The 24307-nt window shown below is 34.8% G+C and overlaps 1 non-coding gene across 1 annotated transcript; it reads left to right on the plus strand.

Annotated features, from left to right (window-relative positions):
• The first annotated feature begins 22551 nt into the window (after nt 1–22551).
• Nucleotides 22552–22658, plus strand: LOC145564164 (small nucleolar RNA R71). The gene has a single exon (XR_014094760.1). It is a non-coding gene; the product is annotated as a small nucleolar RNA R71 (small nucleolar RNA).
• The last annotated feature ends 1649 nt before the right edge of the window (nt 22659–24307 follow it).

The following is a 24307-nucleotide window of genomic DNA, read 5'->3' on the forward strand; positions in this document are numbered from 1 at the left end:
CCTCAAATGAGCAAAGAGTTTAACAGAACCGCGGCCAGGGACATCGATAAAGAACTCAACTTTGAAAGGATAATTAGGGGAAATACGCTTTCCTTTCCAAAACCCAACGTACTGCTTAACAACACCAACCATATCAGGTGTCAATTCAACCTCTGGCAATTTGGGAACATGGTACACTTTTAGTGGCCTTTTCACCTTAATCTTACAACCCACTTTGTCCAAATTGGTCTTCAAATCTTCATCATGGTCAACGGAGTCAGATCTCAAAGCCACCTCACAGCATATTGATGATAGTCTTCTTGTTCTACACTTAGTATTAGTGAGTGTGAGTGAGCTGTTGTTGTTGAAGTTGTTGTTGGGCATAATAGCAGTGAAGAGAGGTCGTGTTGCAATTGATGATGACATCACTGCCACCATACCTGATGTCATGGGATCGGATGAGGTTTGATGTTGATCACAGATGAGATGAGATGAAAGAGGCTCACAAATGTTATTCGATTATGTTTGATGATATTCCTTTTAATTTCCTGATGACAGATGAGTTCCTTTTAATTTGGACCATATCTAACACGGCTTTTTCCGCTTTCCTGTATTGATAAATTGATAATACTGCATCCATCGCAATAGTCAATACTTGAGTAGAGTATAATACGATTCGTGAACTTGTGTATTTATGTACTTTTAGGGCCCTCGTGGATTGAGTGTAATGGGGCGGAATTATTCAAGGGGTAAATTTTATGGGCTAAAATTGTATACCTGGATTGGGCTCAAAAATTAGGCCCGATTTTTTCCCTCTCAAATAGAGGGTAATGTTTTACTCTGCCCCCCCCCCCCCTAGAGTAATGAATCTCGGGGTAATGCTTCATCCTCTCTTCTCTTCGACCTCTTGTAATTGCAGATCTATGAAATTCATCCATTCATGAAGTGTGCATGCAATATTTGCTGATTTTATTATTAGATTGGGTAATAATTTATGTTTAACAATTCATTGTAGATTTTAGTGCTTAATTTTTTTTTATTTTTTTATTTATGTTTTGCAGTTTTTTTTTTGTTTTTTTTAATTGAATAATTGTTTCTCAGAACTTAGTAGTACCTATATTATTCAATTGTTAGTAAAAATCATGGTTGTATTTCTGCATTATACGATTTTTAGTGATCCATTTAAAAAAAATTAAGTTTTTTACTGATTATTTATTTGTTAATGAAAAAAAATGCAAGTGTTATGGTATGAAAGATTGAAAGGGGTTAATAATAATGGGATTAATTTCATGTTTGATAATCAGACTTTTATTTGTTTTTTTTTTTAAAAAAAAAATAAAACTGACTTTTATTTCATGATCTTTTTATTTTTTATTTTTTATTTTTTTTATAATTTTGGAAGTTATTTCATGATTTTATTTATTTATTTTTTTTGAAAGAATTTTATGATTTTATTGGGTTAATTTGATTTAATGATTTTTTCATGTTGTAGCTGAATTGCTTCATAATTTTGGGAATTAATTTCATGCTTGTTGTATATGATATTTGACAGTTTGATTTGTTCAAAAAAAATAAAAAAAAAAACAAAAATAAATAAAATTGATGGTTTGAGTGGAAGCATAGCAATAGTGCTCTATATTAATAATACCAAACGTAAGAATACTTATATCTTGTAATAAGTTACCTTTTACCAAACTTGCTTCAAATTAGTCCCTCTTAATTGTTACCTCCTTAAATTAGTCCACCCTAATAATTTCCCTCCTAATCATTACCCCCTAACAGCTCCTCTCAATCCAGGCAAGGCCTTAGTCTTTTAACTTTCATTTGTGTAGTTTTGATCCCTCAATTACTATTCTTCGTGTTTATGACTAAAAAGTCGAGAAACTTAGCGTAGTCAGCAAAAGTTTAGGGAGTATGACACACTATTTTTATTTTTTTGTTTTTTCTTTGACATAATTTAATTTTAAAAAATAAAAATCTTTGTTGTGAAATAAGGAGAAAGATGAGAGATCGAAAGAGATCCTAAATCTGTGTATATTATTCCATGTGATAAGGTGTATATATACATACAATATATTAGGGTTTGATTGGATAAGAATATAAACCCTAGATCTAGATTTTTCCGCAATGATACAAAGGAGGATAATGGATATCCACAAATATTTCATAACACTCCCTCTTGGATGTCCATTATTGAAGATTGTGCCTCATTAAAACCTTACTATGAAAAACCATGTGGGATAAAAACATAGTGAAGGAAAACGAGTACATTATTTTTCGTAATAAGCTCGAAATGCTGCCTCATTAAAAACCTTACCAGAAAAACCCAATTTGGGACAAAAACATGGTCAAGGGAAAAAAGAGTGCAACGCGTATTTTCTCCCCCTGATGAATACATAACTTGAGATCTTCTAGTGCCGCAACGATGAATCCAATATGTTTGGATATCTTCTCATATGTAGTAAGTAAAGTATCATTCGTTGATCTTCGACTCTCCTAAGCTGAAGTTGCATCTTCAATTCTTCAAGTTTTCACGTGAACATGTGAAGTGTCTTCATTTCACCATACATGTGTTTATCTCTAATATAATTATTTCAAATCTCTGTTTAATAGTTGATTTAAAAATTAAACTTATGCGATTATGATTTCTTATGGAAGTCGTTAATAATAGAAATTGATAATTATTATTTGATCAAACATTCATTAATAATCACTTGATGACAAAACTTGACATTTTTAATGTCGTTCTTCAATCTCATATGAATTATAATATAACATATGCAATTATATACATTATATTAATCATGGTTCTTCGGGACCATAAGAAACAGTCTCACGCATAAGTATCCCGTTTCTTTAGAAGTTTCATAATTAACTACACGATAATTTTTCTACGAATACAAATAGTAAATCTCACTAACTCTTATATACTCAAACTTCAGGTTGAGATGTCAATGATGTAGTCACATAAATTGTCAAGAGTTTGATAATTGTAATATCAAAAATCTGTAGGGCTGCTTATTTAAATATGTCGTATATAAGTTATTCAGGAACTCTTCTTACATAATTCATAGCATGTTATTAAATCGACGTTTTCAATAATTTCATCACAACTATAAGCCCATTGGAATATAAATATTTCTTTGTAATTTTCCTTCAAAGTTACAAATACGCCATACTATATATATTTTGAACAGACATTCACATATACTACAATTATTATATAGAACTAATGCATCAATATGAGATATAGAAAACAAAATATATAATGAGTAATGCATCTAACAACTTTCAATATATGCAATGAATAATCCATTAACCTATGACTCACACATGTATATGAACATACATAAGACTCTAAATAAATGCAAGACACTGTACAGTGTGGATTTTAAAATCCGTATTTTATTGGACTTCTGGTCCATGATAAACTTTAATTATTATCATTATGTCGACATTAAAATGGACATATATTCCAAATCCCTTATTCACTAGTCCATTATATCATGCATATGCATTATTAATCGGTTATATCATATACCGGTATCATCATATAATTCCTCAAGGTACAATTTTAATTTGCATGTTATTTTGACAATGATATCTGACGAATACATTTTTCATGGTACCAACATAATTTTTCTTACATCATAGACCATCTATTGTAATAATTCAGATATCTATACAAATTCAAAGGTATTTCATACACCTGGTATTAATATACTATTACACTATTAAAAGTGTCAACTGCACTATCTTGCCATATATTACATCTTTATTTTGGAACCGATTATACAATCTACACTTCAGGTGTAGTGATTCAAGTATATACAATTGGCAAGGTTTATCTCAATGTGCAACATATCTTGATAGCATATGGACGAAAGTTGGCTAGAAAACATTTCAAATTACCATTATTTATATAGGGATCATCAGTTTAATTAATTTTTTGCCAACTTACTCCAATTCTCCCCCTAAGTTGGAAAAATATCTCATATATATATAGGGGCATCACAGTTCTTCACCAACTTAGTATATACAAATTTGCAATAAAATTCATATTATAGGAGGATCATAATCAACAAAATTTATCTCTCAGACTAATAATATTAAAAACAAGCTTTTATCTCTTCTAGAGAGCAATTTTAAATTATTTCTTCATTAACTATACATTGCATAACACATATGTATTTATTATTAAATCTTTCACAATTTGTTCTCTTCAGGAGATCAATAATTCAACATCAATGGGGAGACATATGTTGTGCAGTTTAATTTCCTTCTTTTTCTTTTTCTTATGTGCTGACATATTATAGCCCCAATCAAAAGAATTGTTATACAAGCATAAATCACTTGCTTTTAATTTTACTAGTTGGTGATCTTCTAGATCTTTAAAGACTTAATGTATTTGGTGAGCTTCTAGTCACTTGATAGTTGACAATAATATATAAGTTATTTTGGTGAACTTCTGGTCACCTATTACTCTTTTATATAAGAAATCAAAACTTATTAACCCTTGAAATTTTTCATATATACAAATTATTATGAATCACAATCCAAATATGGCTCAATCTCAATGTTATGTCTTGCCATTCAATTCATTTCATATGTTTAACATTAAGAGAGCGTCATCACATTATCAAATGAAATATCAGGTTTCCATAACGGGTAATTATTAAACTCGGATAGCCTAATTTAATTATCAAATCCAATCACTTCTCAAAATTTGATTTTTGATCAGTTTTCCAACACTACTGATCACTTTATTAAACTTACTTCATGCATGGCCATGAATATGATGTGATATTAGAACACCAAAATGTGTTTCTTTATACAATAAGCAAGAAAATCAACTAATATTTTATCCAATAATTACTTATATATACTCTGCTGGAGTTTTGACTATAATCTTGATACATGTTAATCTTGTTGGATATTTCATACTCTTTTAGAGTCTTTTATATAATCATAAGACATATTGATTTTACTAACAATTATTTTATTCTAGAAATGTAATGGAATTTATCATTTCCTCAAATTTGTCATTGTCAATATATAGTTGCTCCATTCCTTTTTCCGAAGGTTCTTATTATTTTTTTAATCTATTGGACAACAACGCTTCAGCCGTGCTTTAGGTTTCATTAGTAACCGATGTTGTCCTCTGGGACAATAATTTTAATTGGAGCATTTACAACTAGTAATGATCAATGAAATTCATTTATTTACATCCATCTTCAGGATAGTATCATTTGTAAATATGTAATATTATGTGGCTTCTTTTATTAAATAAATTATTGACATTGATATTAATGCTAATGTGTGTACTATTGACCATCAATATATCATACAATTCATGTGCAAGGATTACATATAATAACGAAATGAATAATATCTCCCCCTAATCCTTGCATGCGGGGATATGAAATAAATTAAGTTATCCAACAACCTTGAAATCCCTTGCAATTAAACCATAAATTCTTTTGGTAATTTCATGTATCAAGCAAAGAAAAATATTCTTATAAAACTCTTACTTGTTCCTCTTTCCCAATTATATTAATCTTTATGTTGAAAATTCTGTAAACTATGGGCATAATACATTCTTCAAGTAATTTGCTCAAAATAGCATGTTTAATTAATTTCTTGAACTCATAACACTATTCTTTGCTCAAATACTTATGAACTTTTTCAAAGTTATATATGATCAAGAAAACAACATGCAAATATACTTGTTAACTATTCAATAATCATGAGATTTCTCATTTATTTCCAAAAATGAGGTAATAAGTCTCGAATGACATATATAGGAACATATTAGTTTTGTTAACGGAGAATAATCCAGTCAACATACTTTCAGAACTATTAGACATTTCTAGAATGTTCTAGAAGGTTTTTAACCCATATAAAATTTAAGGAACTTCAGGTTCATATGTTCGAGAATTCTATGTTCAATTTACACATCATTCCCATAATCTAACTTCATGTATTATCGTGTCTACTGAACAATTGTCCCTTACTAAACAAATATTTACAAATATGAAACCTTCAGTTTAAATAAATTAATAACTTAATTCAAATAATTTAATTAGACAATCTACACATTTTAGAACGAGAAGGCAATCACAAAATGGGACTTAATTAGTTCAAGTTGTAATCAAAACATACCTTATATTAGTTGATATACTCAACTATACAAGCCAAAACAAAGCTTAGGAAACAAGAGCAACCACATGATGAACACACAAGATTAGTGTATCATATGTTAGGGGAAAAACAATACTTGAGATATAAGGTCATTCATAAAATTTTATAGCACATAATCGAACATGCCTTATGTGAAACACTTAAAAGAAATTAAATATTCATAGTTGAAAACTCCACATTAGAGACATGTATGTGTCACTTGGAAATAAACATGACCAAACAACAAGAATACTAACTTAATACCAATAATAATTCTAAATTTCCTTTTAGATTTAAATTTATAAGAATACTCACAAACTAAACTTCGCACATTCTCAATGCTTGACCAAGCAGTTGCTTAGGCCTCTAGATCAAGGAAAACATATAGCACATTGTAACATTCTAACCAAACAAACCTTTCCTAATCAAAACGCAAAATAATAAAATTCATAGACAACCATGATTTAACAATGAATACAAAACATATAAGCAGAAAATAAAGTACCTGCTGTAATTTGCTAAGCTTGTCATACATATATAAACTCTCATCGAGTTTTCTTTCCCTAATATACTTACCAAGGTGAGTTAAGTTAGTCACCAACATTGCTAGGCAACACTTCAGAATATAAGTGCATAACAAAGGGCACTTTTGAAATTATTAACAACAAATTTGAGAAGGAACTTTCCTACACCCACTCAACATCAAAGGGAACAAGTCACATAACTTTAATTCAATATGAACTTGTAGGCACGAAATCAGTGGCACAGAAAGAAAAAAAAAAAAAAAAAAAAAAAAAAAAAAAAAAAAAAAAAAAAAAAACCTCAGCTTTATGATTATGTCAAAGTATTTGTGTCATATTAAATCCTATTAAACATATATAACAATCATGCTCTAGCGCTTAATTTAAGGAGGATTATTTTCCTATATTCCTAACAATTAGATTAACTTCTTATGTATATCGTAGAAATCTATGGTTAACAAATCTCACGTAATACATATAGTTGAACACCCAATTATGGCGGTAAATTATAGACAATTAAAAGCAAGATGTATATAATTTGATCATCATGACCAACAATTTAAAAATTCCAAAAGGGTTGAATATTTGGTTCAAAATAAATATACTATGATTATCTTCATACTGTAACAGAGATTGATAACGAAACCACTAAACTTATTTCATTCCCAAAAAAATAAATATTCAAATGAGACAAATTAGGCGAAACAAATCGAATAGCCCATATCCCATATTCGTTAGACTTCATACTGAATACCAATATATCACTGAACATATTAATTGATCAAATAAAACAAATCTAACACCTTATAATTAATTTACCTCAAGTAGGATTATAACAATCTGAAGATATCAATAAAAATAAGGTGAAAAAATTCTAGGGATATCTGAAGAAATGTATGATAAGGATAATATAATGGAGGGGAGGAGTATATTTAGGAATACTCGTGATATTACTAGTTGACTTCTTTGTTCTTCTCCTTATCCAATTATGGTTGATTTTGTCTACTCATTCGGTTAGAACTAGTGCTGATAACGTGTTGTGAAATAAGGGGAAAAATGAGAGATTGAAAGAGAATAAATCTGTGTATATTATTCCATATGATAATGTGTATATACACACACAATATATTAGGGTTTGATTGGATAAGAATATAAACCCTAGATCTAGATTGTTCCGGAATGATACAAAGGAGGATAATGGATATCCACAAATATTTCATAACAATCTTTTCATTATTTGTCATTTTTTTTACTCCACAACATTTTTTTTTTCCATCAACATTAATTAAAAATATTTTTTTTGACACTACATTAATTTAAAAATCTAAAGTAATTAAAACAACAATTTTCTTTAAAAAAAACCCAAAAAAAAATTAAGCTTTACCTTTCCTGGTTTGCACACTCTCTCTCCCCCTTTTCCCTTTTATCCCCCCTATTTTCACTCTCCTCCCTTCTCCCATGGCTTCCAATGTACTCCCTCCTCTCCTTCTCCCATGACTTCTCTCTCTACTTGAAATAAATTACCACAAACTTCTCCTTAATATTTCTACAATGTTTAGAATCAACCTGAAAATTGAAAAATTTAGGAGAGAGAAAATTGGATTACAGTAGAATTTTTAATTAAGTGCTTGCTTCTTGTTTGTCCTCCATAACTTTCTCCCAAACAAAATAATGAACAAACCTAGTTTTCCCTTTCGAAAATCCGCTCAATCCTTCCTCTATTATCCCACAATTGCTTGCATCAACAATGGTAATTTAGGGTGTTTAGGAATTTTAAGAAAAACAATAATGGTGGTAATTGTTCCCTAATGGTGTACGATTACAAGGACTTCTGAATCTAGGATTAAAATTGCTTCGATCGATGGAACTTTTTAGGCTCGTAATGGCTGTGGTTGTAATGTAAGGAAAGACTGCAACGGAAGAGGAGCTGGCGACGGAGGTGGTGGTGGAGAAAAAGGTTGAGTGGCAGAAGGAAGAGATGTTTTTCCTTATATTATTGTTTTTCTAATTAAAAAAATTGTTGAAGGATAAGCAATTTTTTCTGGATTTAATTCATGATATTTTGGTGTTTTAGGTTTTTAGGGTTTTCTTAGTAAATTAGAAGAACAAGGAATAAGCAATAAGCAATAAGTTGAATTAAATGTTTTTTTTCTTATTTATTAATACGATTAAAGGATTTATTTTAGTTTTGAAGAATAAAGAAAATTTATTATTTTTATTAGAAAAAAGAAAAAATAGAAAATTAATGACTCATAGTCCCTAATCTTTTGCTAACTAGGCTAAGCCCCACAACATTTTGGTCAGAAACACCAAGAATGGTAGTTAAGGGACCAAAAGTGCACAAATAAAAGTTGAGGGACCAAAAGTGCATAAATACAAAAGTTCAAGGACTATATTTATGCTTTACTCATCAATACTTACAAGAGTTACAACCCTTTTTAATCAATAACATAATACTCCCCCCTCCCATATTATAGTTATTTTCTTATTTTGCAGATCCAAAATATTAATTTTGTTTCTAATTTTTGATAATGTGTAAAGACTAATATACCCTCATTTTTTTAACTTTATTCATTTAACTTCCTAAATTACACTTGTCTTTTACTTTTTTCCACTTTTTCTCTCTAACTATCGTCTATTTCACTTTTTAAAATGTAGTTCATCCACTTCTCCTCTCATTTCTTAAATACCATGAAACACACAAACAAGAACTATATACTAGGATGGATGGAGTACTAAAATAGACATCGAGAATGACACATGTCACTTTTTTTCCCCTCCAAAATCACTCTGTTTTTTAATGTCAATTACTATATAAAGATTATTACACAAGATTCACGTTATATTTAAAGTATTTACCAAATTGTTATATGATTTGGACAATTTTAAATTACCAAACAATGAAGAGAATATTGAGTATTTTTTTTTTAAAAAAGAAAAATGAATTTCAAATAAGTTCCACTTTACAATAAATAAAAATTCTATCATTTATTAAAAAAAAAAAATTGTAATTTAAACATATTTTTTTTGGTAAATATAAATTTAATTTATTACTATAGAAGAACAAATTACAATTTACAATAAGATAAAATTTAACCCCAAAACAACAAAGCCTAAAAGGCAAACCACCACCCCAACTTGTTCTAAGAATTCGGATGCCACCTTCTAGGTTGGGTTCATCCAGAATAAAAGAACAAACCACTAGACTCAAGCAACTGGATCACCTTCTAGGAAAGGTACTCAACTGCAAGGACTAAACAAAGATATCCAAAGCAAGTTACTATAGGAGTTTATAGGTACTATTAAGTGGAAAATCATGAATCATATTCAATCAAGCACCTAATTCCAAGATCGCATGCATAACACACAAGACACATAATCATACCTTTGAAGCGTAAAATTCACGTAGAAATTGATTGACAAATCAGGGAGAGAATAGAGCCCCAAGCGTTGCCCCTCTACTTAGTCCACGAGCTTCGAACGAGCCGTCCACCAATACTAGATTAGTCGAGTGATTGAGAAAAACCGCGATCACCACCTTTAATGGACTAACCGACCACCACGAACCACCACCACCAGGAACTACCTTGAGAGGCGCCGGGAAAGAGAGAGTACCGTGAGAGAGAGATAAAGAGAGTTTGAGGGGCTTGGTCTCGTATTTGCTAACTCAGGTTTTGATCTTACTGATCAATTGAATTCTTGTATCATGCAAACCCTAGGCACCTAGTCTATTTATAATTATATTATAATTAGAATAGGGTTAGGAAGCCCAAAACCCTCCAACCTTACTCCATATGGCCGACCACTATAAAGGACGAGGCCCATCATGGGCCTCGTCCTCTCGTGCTCGATCTAGGCCCTTTATGTGACCTTATAGGATCCGTCCAATTGGGCTTTGGCCTATTTTACTAGTCCAAAGATCGTCAGTACCTCTAGCACAACGACGACCCAAATGTCCGAACTTAATTATCTCCATAATTTGATCCATTTATATATCTATTAATTGCACACGACGAAGACATAAATCCTTCAATCTCCCACTTGTCTGAGACAAGTGTGTAATATTCAAATTCCTTAAGTCAATAGTGTCGATTTGATAATATGATTGCATCACATGTCAAGATCATATTAATTTACAAATCGTTTCCTGAAATTTGAGTTAGAATTACAAAATCAATGATTACTGAGTAATGCATTTGAACGCGGCCACGTATTTTTTGAATTCTCCCCCATCAAGAGGCCATGACACATTTCCTAATTTAATAGGTAGAATCAATCCAATTCTTGTAGCAACAAGGCTCCCACTCGACTTTTGAAATAACCACGAAACGCCGTTTATAATCTCCAGTTATGGGTAGACATTTGAGTGTACCACATTCACAACATCCATTGAATGAAATCAATTTTCCACTCATGTCAAAGGAATCCACTAATATATCCGGAAGCTTAATAGGCCGTCGTCGAGCCTACTAAAGATAAAAATTCCTATCTTGGTCTCACTAGCTAATAACAAGGGTAAGAAAGGATCGAACCCAAGAGAGGCGTTGAATCAACCACCGAGATACTATCATTTAAATAAGCTAAATGAAGTCAATATTGGGTTGGTTTTATTCATGTAACATGAACTAATTCAAATCAACTAAGACTAATGGGAGATTATCAATATTTAGAGGATTTTATGGCTCGGGATATACCACTCAACTTCTTCACAAATCACAAACAGCATGTAGCAAACAATGGTAAATTAAGGGGATATTATAGGGGAAGTCATCTAAAGCACCCAACTACTCTCTAAAGCTAGAAGGATTACTTGAATCATGAATACAACCTACTCTCGTGGTTACAAAGCATAAAACAAGTATTAAAGCATAATCACGATGACAAAATCATTCCCTTGACTGGAAAAACCTGTTCTCATGGCATTTCAAGTCAATTAAGCATAAGGGAGCTAACTCAAGTTCATCTCTCGATCCTTCATTGAGAAAGCTTGGATAATAGTTCTAGCAATAATGGCCATATACAAGAACTAAGCAATTAAACCACTTAAGCTCAACTAATTAACACCCAACAATTACAAAATTAACACATGCAACAAGTAATTAGTGACTATATTGATGGTTTTACCCAAACCCTAGAAAATTAGGCTACTCATAATACATGGAGATTAAAGCAATTAAGGTTTTCAAGCTACTCATGAACAAGATTCAAACTAAAGATTAAGCTAATTAACAATCTAAGCATACAAGAATTAAGCAAATAGTTAACTAACAAAGTAATTAAAATGGAAGAGAAGAGTAAGAAAAGTTACAAGAAGCTTCAACTTTGAATAACAACGGTGGAACTTGTCTTCTACAATGATTGGGATTGAAATTTCCAAGCTAATAATTAAAATCTAAATAATAATTTGAGAGTATTTGTAATTATAAGATTACAAACTAAGAGAAATCTCTAAAAACTTGGATGCCTGTACAAAAGAGCTAAGGGGAGTATTTATATGACCCCCAAATAAAAAGGACGGAGAAAACAAGAGTCAAACTCGTCTGCAGGTCAGCGCGGACGTACCACCTAGTGCATGACTGTGCAGAGCAAGTCAGAAGCTCAGATTTGGCCTGGAAAAGACGCACGGACGTGCAACCTTATGCACGACCGTGCACTAGGTGGCACGTATGTGCAGCTTAAGCTGCACGTCCGTGCAGGCTTTGGCAGAAAGATTGTTCTTGCTAGAACACCCCTGCACGGACGTTCAGGATGTGGCACAACCGTGCAGGGTCTTTTAGGCCCTTTTCTTTGGTTTTGCTCCTTTGTCTCGGCTTTTAACCTCGGTTTATCATCCATATGCCTCAAAACGGTTGTCGTTGGTCCTAAAAACTCAACAAAAACACTAACAACCCGTGAAGCAAAGGATACACACAAAAATGCACGATAATAGAGTAAAAGTGAACCAAAACACCAATTTGTCAAGTAAACAATGTTCAAAATCACCCTAAAATCATATTGAATAATAGGTTATCAAATCTCCCCAAGCTAAGCTTTTGCTAGTCCTCGAGTAAAACAAACATGTCAAAACAAGAAGGAAGATTACTTGCTAATGATCAAACCAAGGAAAAGTAATAAAGAGGAAACACAAAAACACAAATCCGCATGGTAATAATTTAACCATAATCACTTTTAGCACAAGTGAAAATCAATAAAAACCCCTAAGTCGCCTAAGACGACGAGTTTTTATCTCGTGAGGGTATCCATTGAGCTTAACCCACAATTCACAAAAATCACATCATTACTATCAAAGTAATCAACACACACCAAAACCAATGTTTTATTGCCCAAGTCAACTCATCGAGATATAAATGACAAGCAAGAAAAGTGAGCGAATTTTAAGAATTACCGATCATACAAATGTGCACATGAGTTGGGGGTAGAGAGGAGAACTATGCAGGGTTGCGATAGGATAAATATTTAGACCTCTTACTATTTCATTAGAGCATGTCTAGATATTTCAAAGTTGCAACAATCCCTCTTTCGGATATAAAATCTCAAAATGCAAGTCCACCTCCCAAAATGCACTCCCAAGCCCCTTTAACTACACTCTAAGTTGGGAATTACACAAGAAACATCAAAATAGACAATGTGTGGGAGGCATCCACAAGTTGACCTCAATATTAGAAAAAGTGAAAATTTTGAGAAATTTGGAGGAGTTTTTGTCCCCCCCCCCCCCTTTTTTTTCTATATTCTTTTTTCTTTTTCTTTCCTTCTTTTTCAACATACATTGCCCTCGCCTCTTTTAGATGTAAGTGGCTCTTTCTTCTATTTGAAACATGTGGCTTATTATGCCACTTATTACACAAGATACAAATAGAACCGATTCCCTAATAGAGTTTCATTTCGGGAAGGAAAGGGGGCACATCAAGGGCACAAGGGACCGCAAATTGATACAAACATATCCTACTTTGGGGAAATTTGACAATATCCTATGCTAGATGTGCAATTGAGCATTCATCGGTTTTCATTTCATATACTCTAATGCAATAAAGATTAATGGACCTCTAAATGACCCCAACTCTTGCACACACCCTTCTAAAAGAACTTATACTCATCACTCAAGAGTCAATCAAGCAAAACATATAAGCATCGTCATTTGATTCTCATCCTTGGGCTTTTTTCGTTTTTTTTTCAAGTTACTAGAAAGCAAGAATAATTACAAAGTTAAGCTAAACTAAGCTAAGCTAAGCATAAGAATAAAGCATAACTATACATCTAAATAAAGAGAGAGGAGAAGTATTCACAAATTAAGAGATTTGGATTTAGGGTGTTGGATTTCAAGGGAGCAATTTCGGATATAAGGGATTTAAATGTTAGGGGAAACGAATAAGCAACATGCAAAATCAACACCATCAACACAAGAACATACATGAACCAACACATGAGCCAATGACTCCCCCAAGCTATCATGAACATTGTCCCCAATGTTAAAACAATATAAGATCAAGAGGAGGGAGAAAGGAATACTAACTCATTGGCTTGGGCCGCCTTGGGAGCTTGAGCCCCTGGGGTACCAATGTTGATACATGTTTTGGAATTCACCCAATTTCGACCGAAGACCGTCGAAGCTTGTCCTTATATTGTCGTAGGAGGACCTCATGTCTTCGTGAGACTTTTTCATAGTCTCAAATTCGATTGACATAAGGGTGAAACCCATATCCATTAGTTGCATCTGTTGCTTGACTAAAAGGTGTGGGTTGTCCTCACCCACACCTTGACCTTGGTATCGTTGTTGGTGCTCATGTTGTTGTTGTTCATAGAATTGCTGTTGTTGGAATTGTTGTTGTTGGAATTGCTGTTGTTGGAATTGCTGCTGTTGGAATTGCTGCTGTTGTTGTTCTTCTTCTTGTTGTCGCGGCTGCTCTTGCCCTTCTTCCTCTTCACCGGGAAGCCATGGGATATCCCTCTTAAACAGTGGCGGAGCTAGAAATTTCAAACCGAAGGACAAATAGACATTACATTGTTTGACAAAAATGTTGGATAAAAAATCAATACTTGAACATACAAATAGTTCAATAGTTAAAGTTTTACAATTCAAAATCCATAGTATAACATAACGTAGCTATGAGAGACAACCCCAATATGAGAGCTTAATAAAAAAAACCACGTCATTTACCAATTTTTTCCTATATAAATATTTGATTATGGGCCCCAAACTTTTATAAAAAAATTTGAACATTATATACTCCATAATATACTACGTATGTAAATACAATTTTCATAAATCATAATTCCCTATTACATTCTTAACGGACTCTGTTTATGCAAAATTACTATTAGAATAATTACTTAGATAAATATATGCATTACTTGTCAATAAAAAATAAATAATACTTCGTATCTTCTTATATAAATGGAAGTAGTATGAAGGAAAAAAATTGAAGATGATTGTAAATTTGGTGCGCTCACCAAGGTTTGATCTCTAAACCCCCGCATTAAAGCTCACTACACTCACCACTGCTCCATCTTATTTTGTGTAATACAATAATGTACACAATAATGTATTTAAGCTGATTTGATTTTGGAAAGTGGGAGGACAGCTGTCCCCCATTGTCCTATTCTGGCTCCGCTAGTGCTCTCAAAGACCTAGTTGCGGTCGTCGGTAATGAATGTCTTCTCTGTGTCGGGAAGGTAGGAATAAGGTCGCCCACTCACATACCACAAGTATGGGTGTGCCCCTTCTGCGTCCATAACCCATCTCATGGTCCTCAATGACTGTATATCAAGCTGTGTTGGTCCTGGACAAGCCTCCTCATCTACAAAATCAAGGTTAAGAGCAGCAGCAATAATAGTGATCATACCACCTATGGTGATGTTACCGGACCCTATGGCAACATCCTCAAGGTGGTTAACAAGCCAAGACTCTACATCTAAGGCCGTGATCCCCTCAAGTGCCAAAGGAAGTAAAGCTCCCTTATGGACACTACCCCTGAGATATCCTCCTAGCAAACTTCATGTTTTCCGTAGTCAGCTGAGAAAGCCTAAAGCCGGGGTGAATAATAGTCGCGACCTTATCGATCCTAGGGTTGCAATCGAAAAAGGCCCATGAATTTTCTCTAAAATTCACTCGCACTATAATTACGGGGGTACCTATATATCCCTTGGACCAATGGTTCCGGTCGTGGGCCACCCAAAGGCTTAATTCACCCTCCTTATTGTCAAGTTATGTAGGGAATTCATGAGTTGGAAGGTAATGCGCCGTGGGGTTTTGTTGGTGTCTCGTCGCACTTGGAGGGTAGAAAGGAATTCGGGGGTTAGTCTCTTGTAGATCTGGGCATGCAATCCTAACCAAGACCCTAAGCCGGAGCCCTCAAACAACATCCTCACATCGTCCCCTACCCCTAATTCGTTGGCCATATCATCATTGTAAAACTTAGTCGGCCTAATTCTCCTTCTACTATTTATAATAAAATTGTTCAAATAGGCCGGGTCATTAAAGATTATTCCCATTTTATCCACTTTTGGTGGATCAACAGGACGAGGAGGAAAACGGTTGCAATACCTAGCATCGGTGTTTCTAGGTCGATTTCTTCTAGACATGGTCGTTCTTTAGGCAATGAAATCAAACAAACCAAGACAAGATAATCACCACACAACCACACAAAGAAAACTAGGTCCACTAAGTCGACAAATCAAAGCTCACACAAGGCCAACAAGCTCAACACAATCAAGCCAAGCTCTAAGTCCACCATCTAAACAAGGCAAGCCAATTACCAAACAACCAAGATTATTTCAAATATGCAATTCACAATAATTTCAACTCTATTTTCATGCACTATTATCAAACAAATCAACACAACAATCCACTTAAGAAAGCATGTTCTTCATTCACAAAAATCAACCCCTCAATTCCAAACTTACTTACAAAAATTCAATTCTCACAAAATTCACCAAAAACCTTCAAAGTCACAAATACTTGACAATTATCAACTATCATTCCCTCATGAGAAATTAGAACAACTTTCCAAGTAAATTCATACACAAACAACCACAAACTTAAGCTAGCAAGTGTAAGGGAGAGGAATGATTATACCGAGTGTATTGTGGGTGTAAAAACCACAAATGAACCTTTCTAACCTTGCTTATGTTTGCTTGAGTGCCCTCCTTCAACCAATTGCTTCAAATTTCAACCCACAAGAAAACCCCCAAATTGATTTTTAAGGGTTAGGGTTTTGAAAATTTGGGTGTATTTTGGGTTTTAATGTGGAAAAGGAGTAGTAGTTTGTGATTTAAAATGAAAAGGAGTGAAGGTTTTTGAGAAATTTGTTGAATTTGAGTGAGGATTTGGGTGTTTGATTGTGGTTTGAGTGATTTTGGAGGAGTAGGAAAGGAATTTAGAGAGAGAAGGGGAAGGAGGATAGTGGAGTGAGAAAGTGGAAGTGTGCATTTTTTTTTGTTTAAAATCGTGCTGCTGCCACAGATTTCTAGGGTTGTACGGACATGCAGCACTTGGCACGGACGTGCAGCCTCAGGCAGAAGCACAAATGTTTCTGACTCAGGTGCGCACAGACATGCATCAGGTTACATGGACGTGCACCCTAATCATCACGGACGTGCTTAGTTTGGCACGTCTGTAACAAACTTCAAATTTTAAATCTCAAGTTTCTAATTGCTTTTGCTTGCCCCTGCACGGACGTGCGATGTTCTGCACGTCCGTGCAGAGCTGATGCTGTACGGATTTCACTGTTTTTTTTAAATAACAATAAGGCATATTATTATTATTATTATTATTATTATTATTATTATTATTATTATTATTATTATTATTATTATTATTATTATTATTATTATTATTATTTTATTACCCCCATTATTATTATTATGATTATTTTTATTAAGAGCACTACTTCACCTTCACAAATATTTTTATAAATTCCTCTTCATCAATACCTAGAAAAGATATTAAAAGAAAAGTTAGTAATAATAAAAATGATGGAAGAGAAATAATAGTTTATGAGAGAGGGGGTTGAGAAACTTGGGTTGCCTCCCGGAAGCGCTCTTTTAACGTCACTAGCTTGACAACGTTGCGAGATCAATGAGAGTAAGGAACATCCAACTCATCAAGGTGAACAACCTTGGCTTCTTCATGCACAAACTCGTCTAAGAATGCCTTAAGCCTTTGGCCATTCACCTTGAACGGTTCACCATTGTCATTTGAGATTTCAATTCACTATATGGAAACACCTTCTTAACGGTAAAAGGTCCACTCCATCTTGACTTAAGCTTATTCGGAAACAACTTCAACTGGGAATTGAATAGTATGACCTTGTCACCTTCTTTAAACTCCCTTTTGCTAATATGCTTGTCATGCCAAGCCTTGGTCTTTTCTTTGTAGATCCGTGCACTGTCATATGCATCCAACCTCAATTCTTCCAAGGCATGAAGGTCAAGCAACCTCTTTTCACTGGCACTTTGGAGGTCGAAATTCAATGTTTTGATAGCCAAATGAGCATGATGCTCAAGTTCTATCGGAAAATGGAATGACTTCCCAAAAACAAGCTTTTATGGTGTGGTGCCAATGGGAGTTTTTAATGTGGTGCGGTAGGCCTATAGAGCATCATCAAGATTTGTAGACCAATCTTTCCTCCCGATTTGAAATTTCAGCTTGACCACTTGTTTGTGGGTGGTAAGAAAATGACACCTTGTGCCTCACACCGTACTTCTTTAGGAGAGCTTGAAAGGAACTCTTTGCAAAATGTGAACCTCCATCACTAAAAACGGCACGTGACACCCTGAACTTTGGGAAAATTACTCTTTTAAAAATCTTGACCACCACCTTAGCATCATTAGTAGGAGATGCAACCGCTTCTACCCACTTTGACACGTAATCAATGGCCATGAGAATGAATTTGTTCCCAAAAGAGGTCGAGAAAGGCCCCATAAAATCTATGCCCATACATCAAAAATCTCTAGCTCGAGGATGTTGTTCAAAGGCATCTCACTTCTTCTTGAAATATTACTGGTTCTTTGACACTGGTCACAAGCTTTCACTACACCCTACTCTTCTTTGAACATTGTATGCCAATAAAAACCACATTGCAAGATTTTTTCCAAAGTTTTGTTAGCACTCATATGCCCTCCACAAGGTCAGGAGTGGCACATTGTGATAACATATTTAATTTCATCATCTGGGATACACCTTCTAAAAAGGCCATCAACTCCTTGTTTTAAGAGCAAGGGGTTGTCCCAAAAGTATTGGCTAACACCATGTAGAAACTTCCTCTTTTGTGGATAGGAGAGATCGGGAGGAAGAATAAAGCAAGATAAGTATTTTGCAATGTCCGCAAACCATGGTGCCAGTGCATGAAGAATAGAAACTAGTTGATCAGCCAAAAATGAATCATCGATTGGCAAGTTATCAAGATCACCTACAAAGATAGGCAACTGTGAAAGATGATCGACCACAACATTTTTGGCACCTTTCTTGTCTCTAATCTCAATGTCATAGTCTTAGCTTGTAAGAGCAAGACCCACCGTATCAATCTTAGCTTTGGTTCCTTCTTGCACAAGAGGTACTTCAAGGCCGAATGGTAGGTGAATACTATGACTTTAGACCCCAACAAGTAGGACCTAAACTTCTTAATTGCATGAACAATGGCTAGAAACTCCTTTTCTGTGGTTGTGTAGTTCCTTTGTGCTTCATACAATGTTTTGCTAGTGTAACGTAGTAGATAGCATGGAGCTTCTTATCCTTCCTTTGTCCAAGAACGAATCCAATGGCAAAGTCCGAAGCATCACACATGAGCTCAAAAGGAAACTCCCAATTAGGGGGTTGAATGATAGGAGCCGAAATCAATGCCTCCTTCAACCTATCAAATGCTAGCAAACAATCATTAGTAAACACAAAAGGGGCATCCTTTACCAACACCTGAGTGAGCGCCTTTACAATTTTTGAAAATCCTTTATGAACCGGCGGTAAAAATCATGTGTCCAAGAAAGCTCCTTATACCCTTCACATTTGTAGGGAGTGGGAGGCACTCAATTACCTCAATTTTGGCACGATCTACTTCATTGACCCTACTAGAAATTACATGACCAAGAACAATGCCTTCTTCCACCATGAAATGACATTTTTCCTAATTCAAGACTAAGTTCACCTCTTGACATCTTTTTAATGCTTTAATCAAATTCGAAAGGCAAATGTCAAAATATGAACCAAAAACAGAAAAGTCATCCATGAATACTTCAATTGATGATTCAAGCATGTCGGAAAAAATAGACATCTTACACCTTTGAAATATGGAAGGTGCATTACAAATTCCAAATGGCATCCTTCGATAAGCAAAGGTGCCAAAAAGACATGTGAATGTAGTCTTTTCTTGATCCTTAGGTTGGATTGGGATTTGGAAGAATCCCGAATATCCATCCAAGAAGCAATAATGAATATGTGATGCTAGTCTTTCCAATATTTGATCAATGAAGGGGAGTGGAAAGTGGTCTTTCTGAGTGGGTTTATTCAATTTTCTATAATCAAAGTACATCCTCCACCCGGTGACCAACCTTGTAGAAATGGTCTCACCCTTATCATTCTTGATGATGGTCATACCTCCTTTTTTAGGCACAACTTGAATCGGGCTAACCCACTTACTATCGGAGATAGGGTAGATTATGCTCGCTTCAAGAAGTTTTAAAACTTCTTTTTTCCCTACTTCCTTCATGTTAGGATTGAGCCTTATTTGGTGCTCAATCGAAGAATCATGATCATCATCAAGTAAAATCTCATGCATGCAAATGGTGGGACTTATCTCCTTAAAGTCATCAATTTTGTACTTAATAACATCTCTATACTCCCTTAGAACAACTAGGAGTTTCTCAAGAGAGATATAATCGAGCTTGGCATTGAAAATAACGGGATAAGTCTCACTATCATCAAGAAAAGCATATTTAAGTAGAGGGGGAAGGGGTTTAAGTTCAACCTTATGAGGAGGCGTAGTCCTTTCCTCTTTTACTTCTACATTAAGCACTTCCACTTTCATTTCATTGTGGACTAAAGGTTGGTTGAGCAAAAGATCATACCCCCTTATTTCTTCATCTTCCTCAACTAAGCCTCCTGTTAGGATAGCTTGTATGGGATCTCCTTCAAACAAACCTTCTTGGAACTCCTCTAAGTCCCTTTCCAATGTGTCGACTCTATGAACTCACCAAACACTGGCTTCTTCAACGTTTGTGAGAATGAAAATGAAATTTTCTCATCTCCCACATTCAATGTCAATCTTCCTTCTTTGATATCAATTACTACACCCGCGGTGTTCAAAAATGGTCTTCCCAAAATGAGGGGTACCCTTTTGTCTTCTTCCATGTCCATCACAACGAAATCACCATGCACAAATACTCTTCTAACTTGAACCGGTACATCTTCAAGAATTCCTAAAGGTAGCCTAACCTCGCGGTCGGCCAATTGTAAGGACATTCTTGTTGGCTTCAAGTCTCCAACTTTCAAACTCTTTGCAATAGAATAGGGAATCAAGCTCACTCTTCCCCCAAGATCACACAAAGCATCCATAGCTTCCAAATCTCCAATCTTCACCGGTATTGCATAGTTACCAGGGTCACCAAGCTTTTGAGGAAGCTTGTTTTGAATGATAGGACTCACCTCCTTTATGAAGGGAGATGGTTTCACTCTCCTCAAGCCTACTCTTGTTGGATAGAAGATCCTTCAAAAATTTTGCATAGGTAGGAATTTGTGACATAGCATGAAGAAAGTGGATATTCACTTGATGTCCTCTCATGACTTCAAGAAAATTTAAAAATTTCTCATTCAACTTATTCTCTACAATCCTTTAAGGAAATGGAATGGGAGGCTTGTATACTTTCATGGGGGGGTTTTTCTATTCTTTCCTCATCTCCCTCATTTTTCTTTGTGTCTCTCTCATCTCTCTTTTGTTGCTCTTTTTTCTCAACATCAACTATCTCATTCACAAAATCATCCTCACCTCTCACCACAACTCCCTCATCTCTCTTCTGTGGCTCTTCTTCACTCATAATCGACCCTTCATAACCTCTCCTCAATCTTAAAGTAATGGCCTTGGCTTGCTCCTTTGGGTTCACAACCATTGAGCTTGGGAAATGACCATTAGGATTAGAGGATGAACTTCCAACTTGTTACACAATTTGAGCCAATTGATTTTTAATTATCTTGTTGTGTTCTTGGAGTTGTTGGATGTTTGCCGTCATATCCGCATTGTTTCTTCCTTGTTGTGTCATGAAGGTTTCGAGCATGGATTCAAGACTAGTCTTTTGATGAGGTGGAGGAGGAGGAGCGGGTTGGTATATTGTTGTCTTTGTTGGTTTTGGTCCCTTTGATTAGGGTGACGGTATGAAGCTTGTTGGTTTTGTGGATGGGGTTGGTTGTATTGGTTTTGAGGGGGGCCTTTGTTTTGTTGCTTTCAGCCCGTGTTTTGTTAGGGTTTCCAACTTTGATTGTAGGGTTGGGAGTATTGATCATTTCTTTGCCCAATGGCTGCCGCTTGTTCTTGGTTAGTTGAGTTGCAATAGGAGGACAAGTGATCATTTCCTCCACAAAGTCTCACAAGACATGACTTGTGAAGAAGAGCTTGGAGATGTAGGGGTGTTTTGATCTAACTTGTGAGCTAGCATATCAAACTTTGATGCAATAAGGTCTATTGCACTATGATTGTGAATTCCGCCCTTCTTTTCTTGAGGTTTCCTTCTATCACATCCTTATGCGCAATGCTTTGCCACTTCTTCAATCATCTTATATGCATCATCCACCGATAGCTTTTTAAGGCTACCACCGGTCCCGAAATCAAGGTTGACCCTTGAAGTAGGAGTAAGACCATCATAGAAGCTTTGAACAATGATCCAGGATGTGAAACTATGGTGTGGGCATTTCCTAGTGTAATCCTTGAAACGCTCCCAAGCTTCACTTAACATTTCATCAATCTCTTGGTTGAAATAGGTGATTTTTCTTCTTAGTTTGGCGGTCTTTTTGGGGGGACAATACTTTCTAAGGAAAGCTCTAGTAACTTCATCCCAAGTGCTCAATGATCCCTCTTCTACCGTTCTCAACCAATGCTTTGCTTTGTCACAGAGGGAGAATTGAAACATGTGCATACGGATGAACTCTTTCGTAATGTTGTTTTTCTTGATGGTTGTGCACAACTTGAGAAAGTTGTCCAAATGAGCAAAAGGACACTCATGAGAACTACCACCAAATTGATCACTTTGAATCTTACGAATGAGTTGAGGTGAAAGCTCAAAATTATTTGCATTCGTAGTGGGGAGACATATGCCACTCCGTAGTTGGAACGCATTGGGGTGGTCATAATCTCGAAGCAACGGTTGAGGAGGAGGAAGATAATTATCACCCATGTTGTCTTCTTCGTTGTTCCCGAGAACCTCTTCTGAGTTGGAATCTGAATAGACAATGGAGAATTCCGGAGTACCTTGCAAGAGTCTCCTTACGTTCCTTAAGGTCTTGTTCAACTCTAAATCCACGGGAATAAGCGATGATTGCGTACTCTTTCATGTCATGAAAATTCAAACAAAGCTAAGAAAACTTCAGCAATGACTATTAAAAGTAAAAAACGCAATTAAGAAAAAATAAATAAGAAAAATTATGATATAAATAAACACACTTATACTCATTCAACAATAATACATTTAATGTGTTTTTGCCTCCGGTAGCTGCGCCAAATTTTAATAGGCCATCATCGAGCCTACCAAAGATAAAAGTCCTATCTTGGTCTCACTAAGCTAGCTAATATCAAGGGTAAGAAAGGGTCGAACCCAAGAGAGGCGTTGAATCAACCACCGAGATACTATCGTTTAAATAAGCTAAATGAAGTCAATATTGGGTTGGTTTTATGTAACATGAACTAATTCAAATCAACTAAGTATAAGGGGAGATTAACAATATTTAGAGGATTCTAGGGCTCGGGATATAACACTCAACTTCATTACAAATCACAAATAGCATGTAGCAAACAATGGTAATTTAAGGGGATAGTATAAGGGAAGTCAACTAAAGCACCCAACTACTCTCTCAAACTAGAGGGATTACTTGAATCATGAATATAACCTACTCTCGTGGTTACAAAGCATAAAACAAGTATTAAAGCATAATCACGATGACAAAAACATTCCCTTGACTGGAAAACCAGTTCTCAATGCATTTTAAGTCAATAGAGCATAAGGGAGCTAATTCAAGTTCATCTCTCGATCCTTCGTTGAAAAAGCTTGGATAATAGTTCTAGCAATGACCATATACAAGAACTAAGAAATTAAACCACTTAAGCTCAACTAATTAAAACCCAACAATTACCAAATTAACACATGCAACAAGTAATTAGTGACTACATTGAGGGTTTTACCCAAACCCTAGAAAATTAGTCTACTCACAATCCATGGAGATTAAAGCAATTAAGGTTTTCAAGCTACTAATGAAGAAGATTGAAACTAAAGATTAAGCAAATTAACAATCTAAGCATACAAGAATTAAGCAAATAGTTAACAAAAAAAGCAATTAAAATGGAAGAGAAGAGTATGAAAAGTTACTAGAAGCTTCAACTTTGAATAACAATGATGGAACTTGTCTTCTATAATGATTGACATTGAAATTTCCAAGC

This window comes from Chenopodium album, chromosome 1 (genome assembly GCF_948465745.1).
Source record: "Chenopodium album chromosome 1, dcCheAlbu1.1, whole genome shotgun sequence".
Lineage (NCBI taxonomy): Eukaryota > Viridiplantae > Streptophyta > Magnoliopsida > Caryophyllales > Amaranthaceae > Chenopodium > Chenopodium album.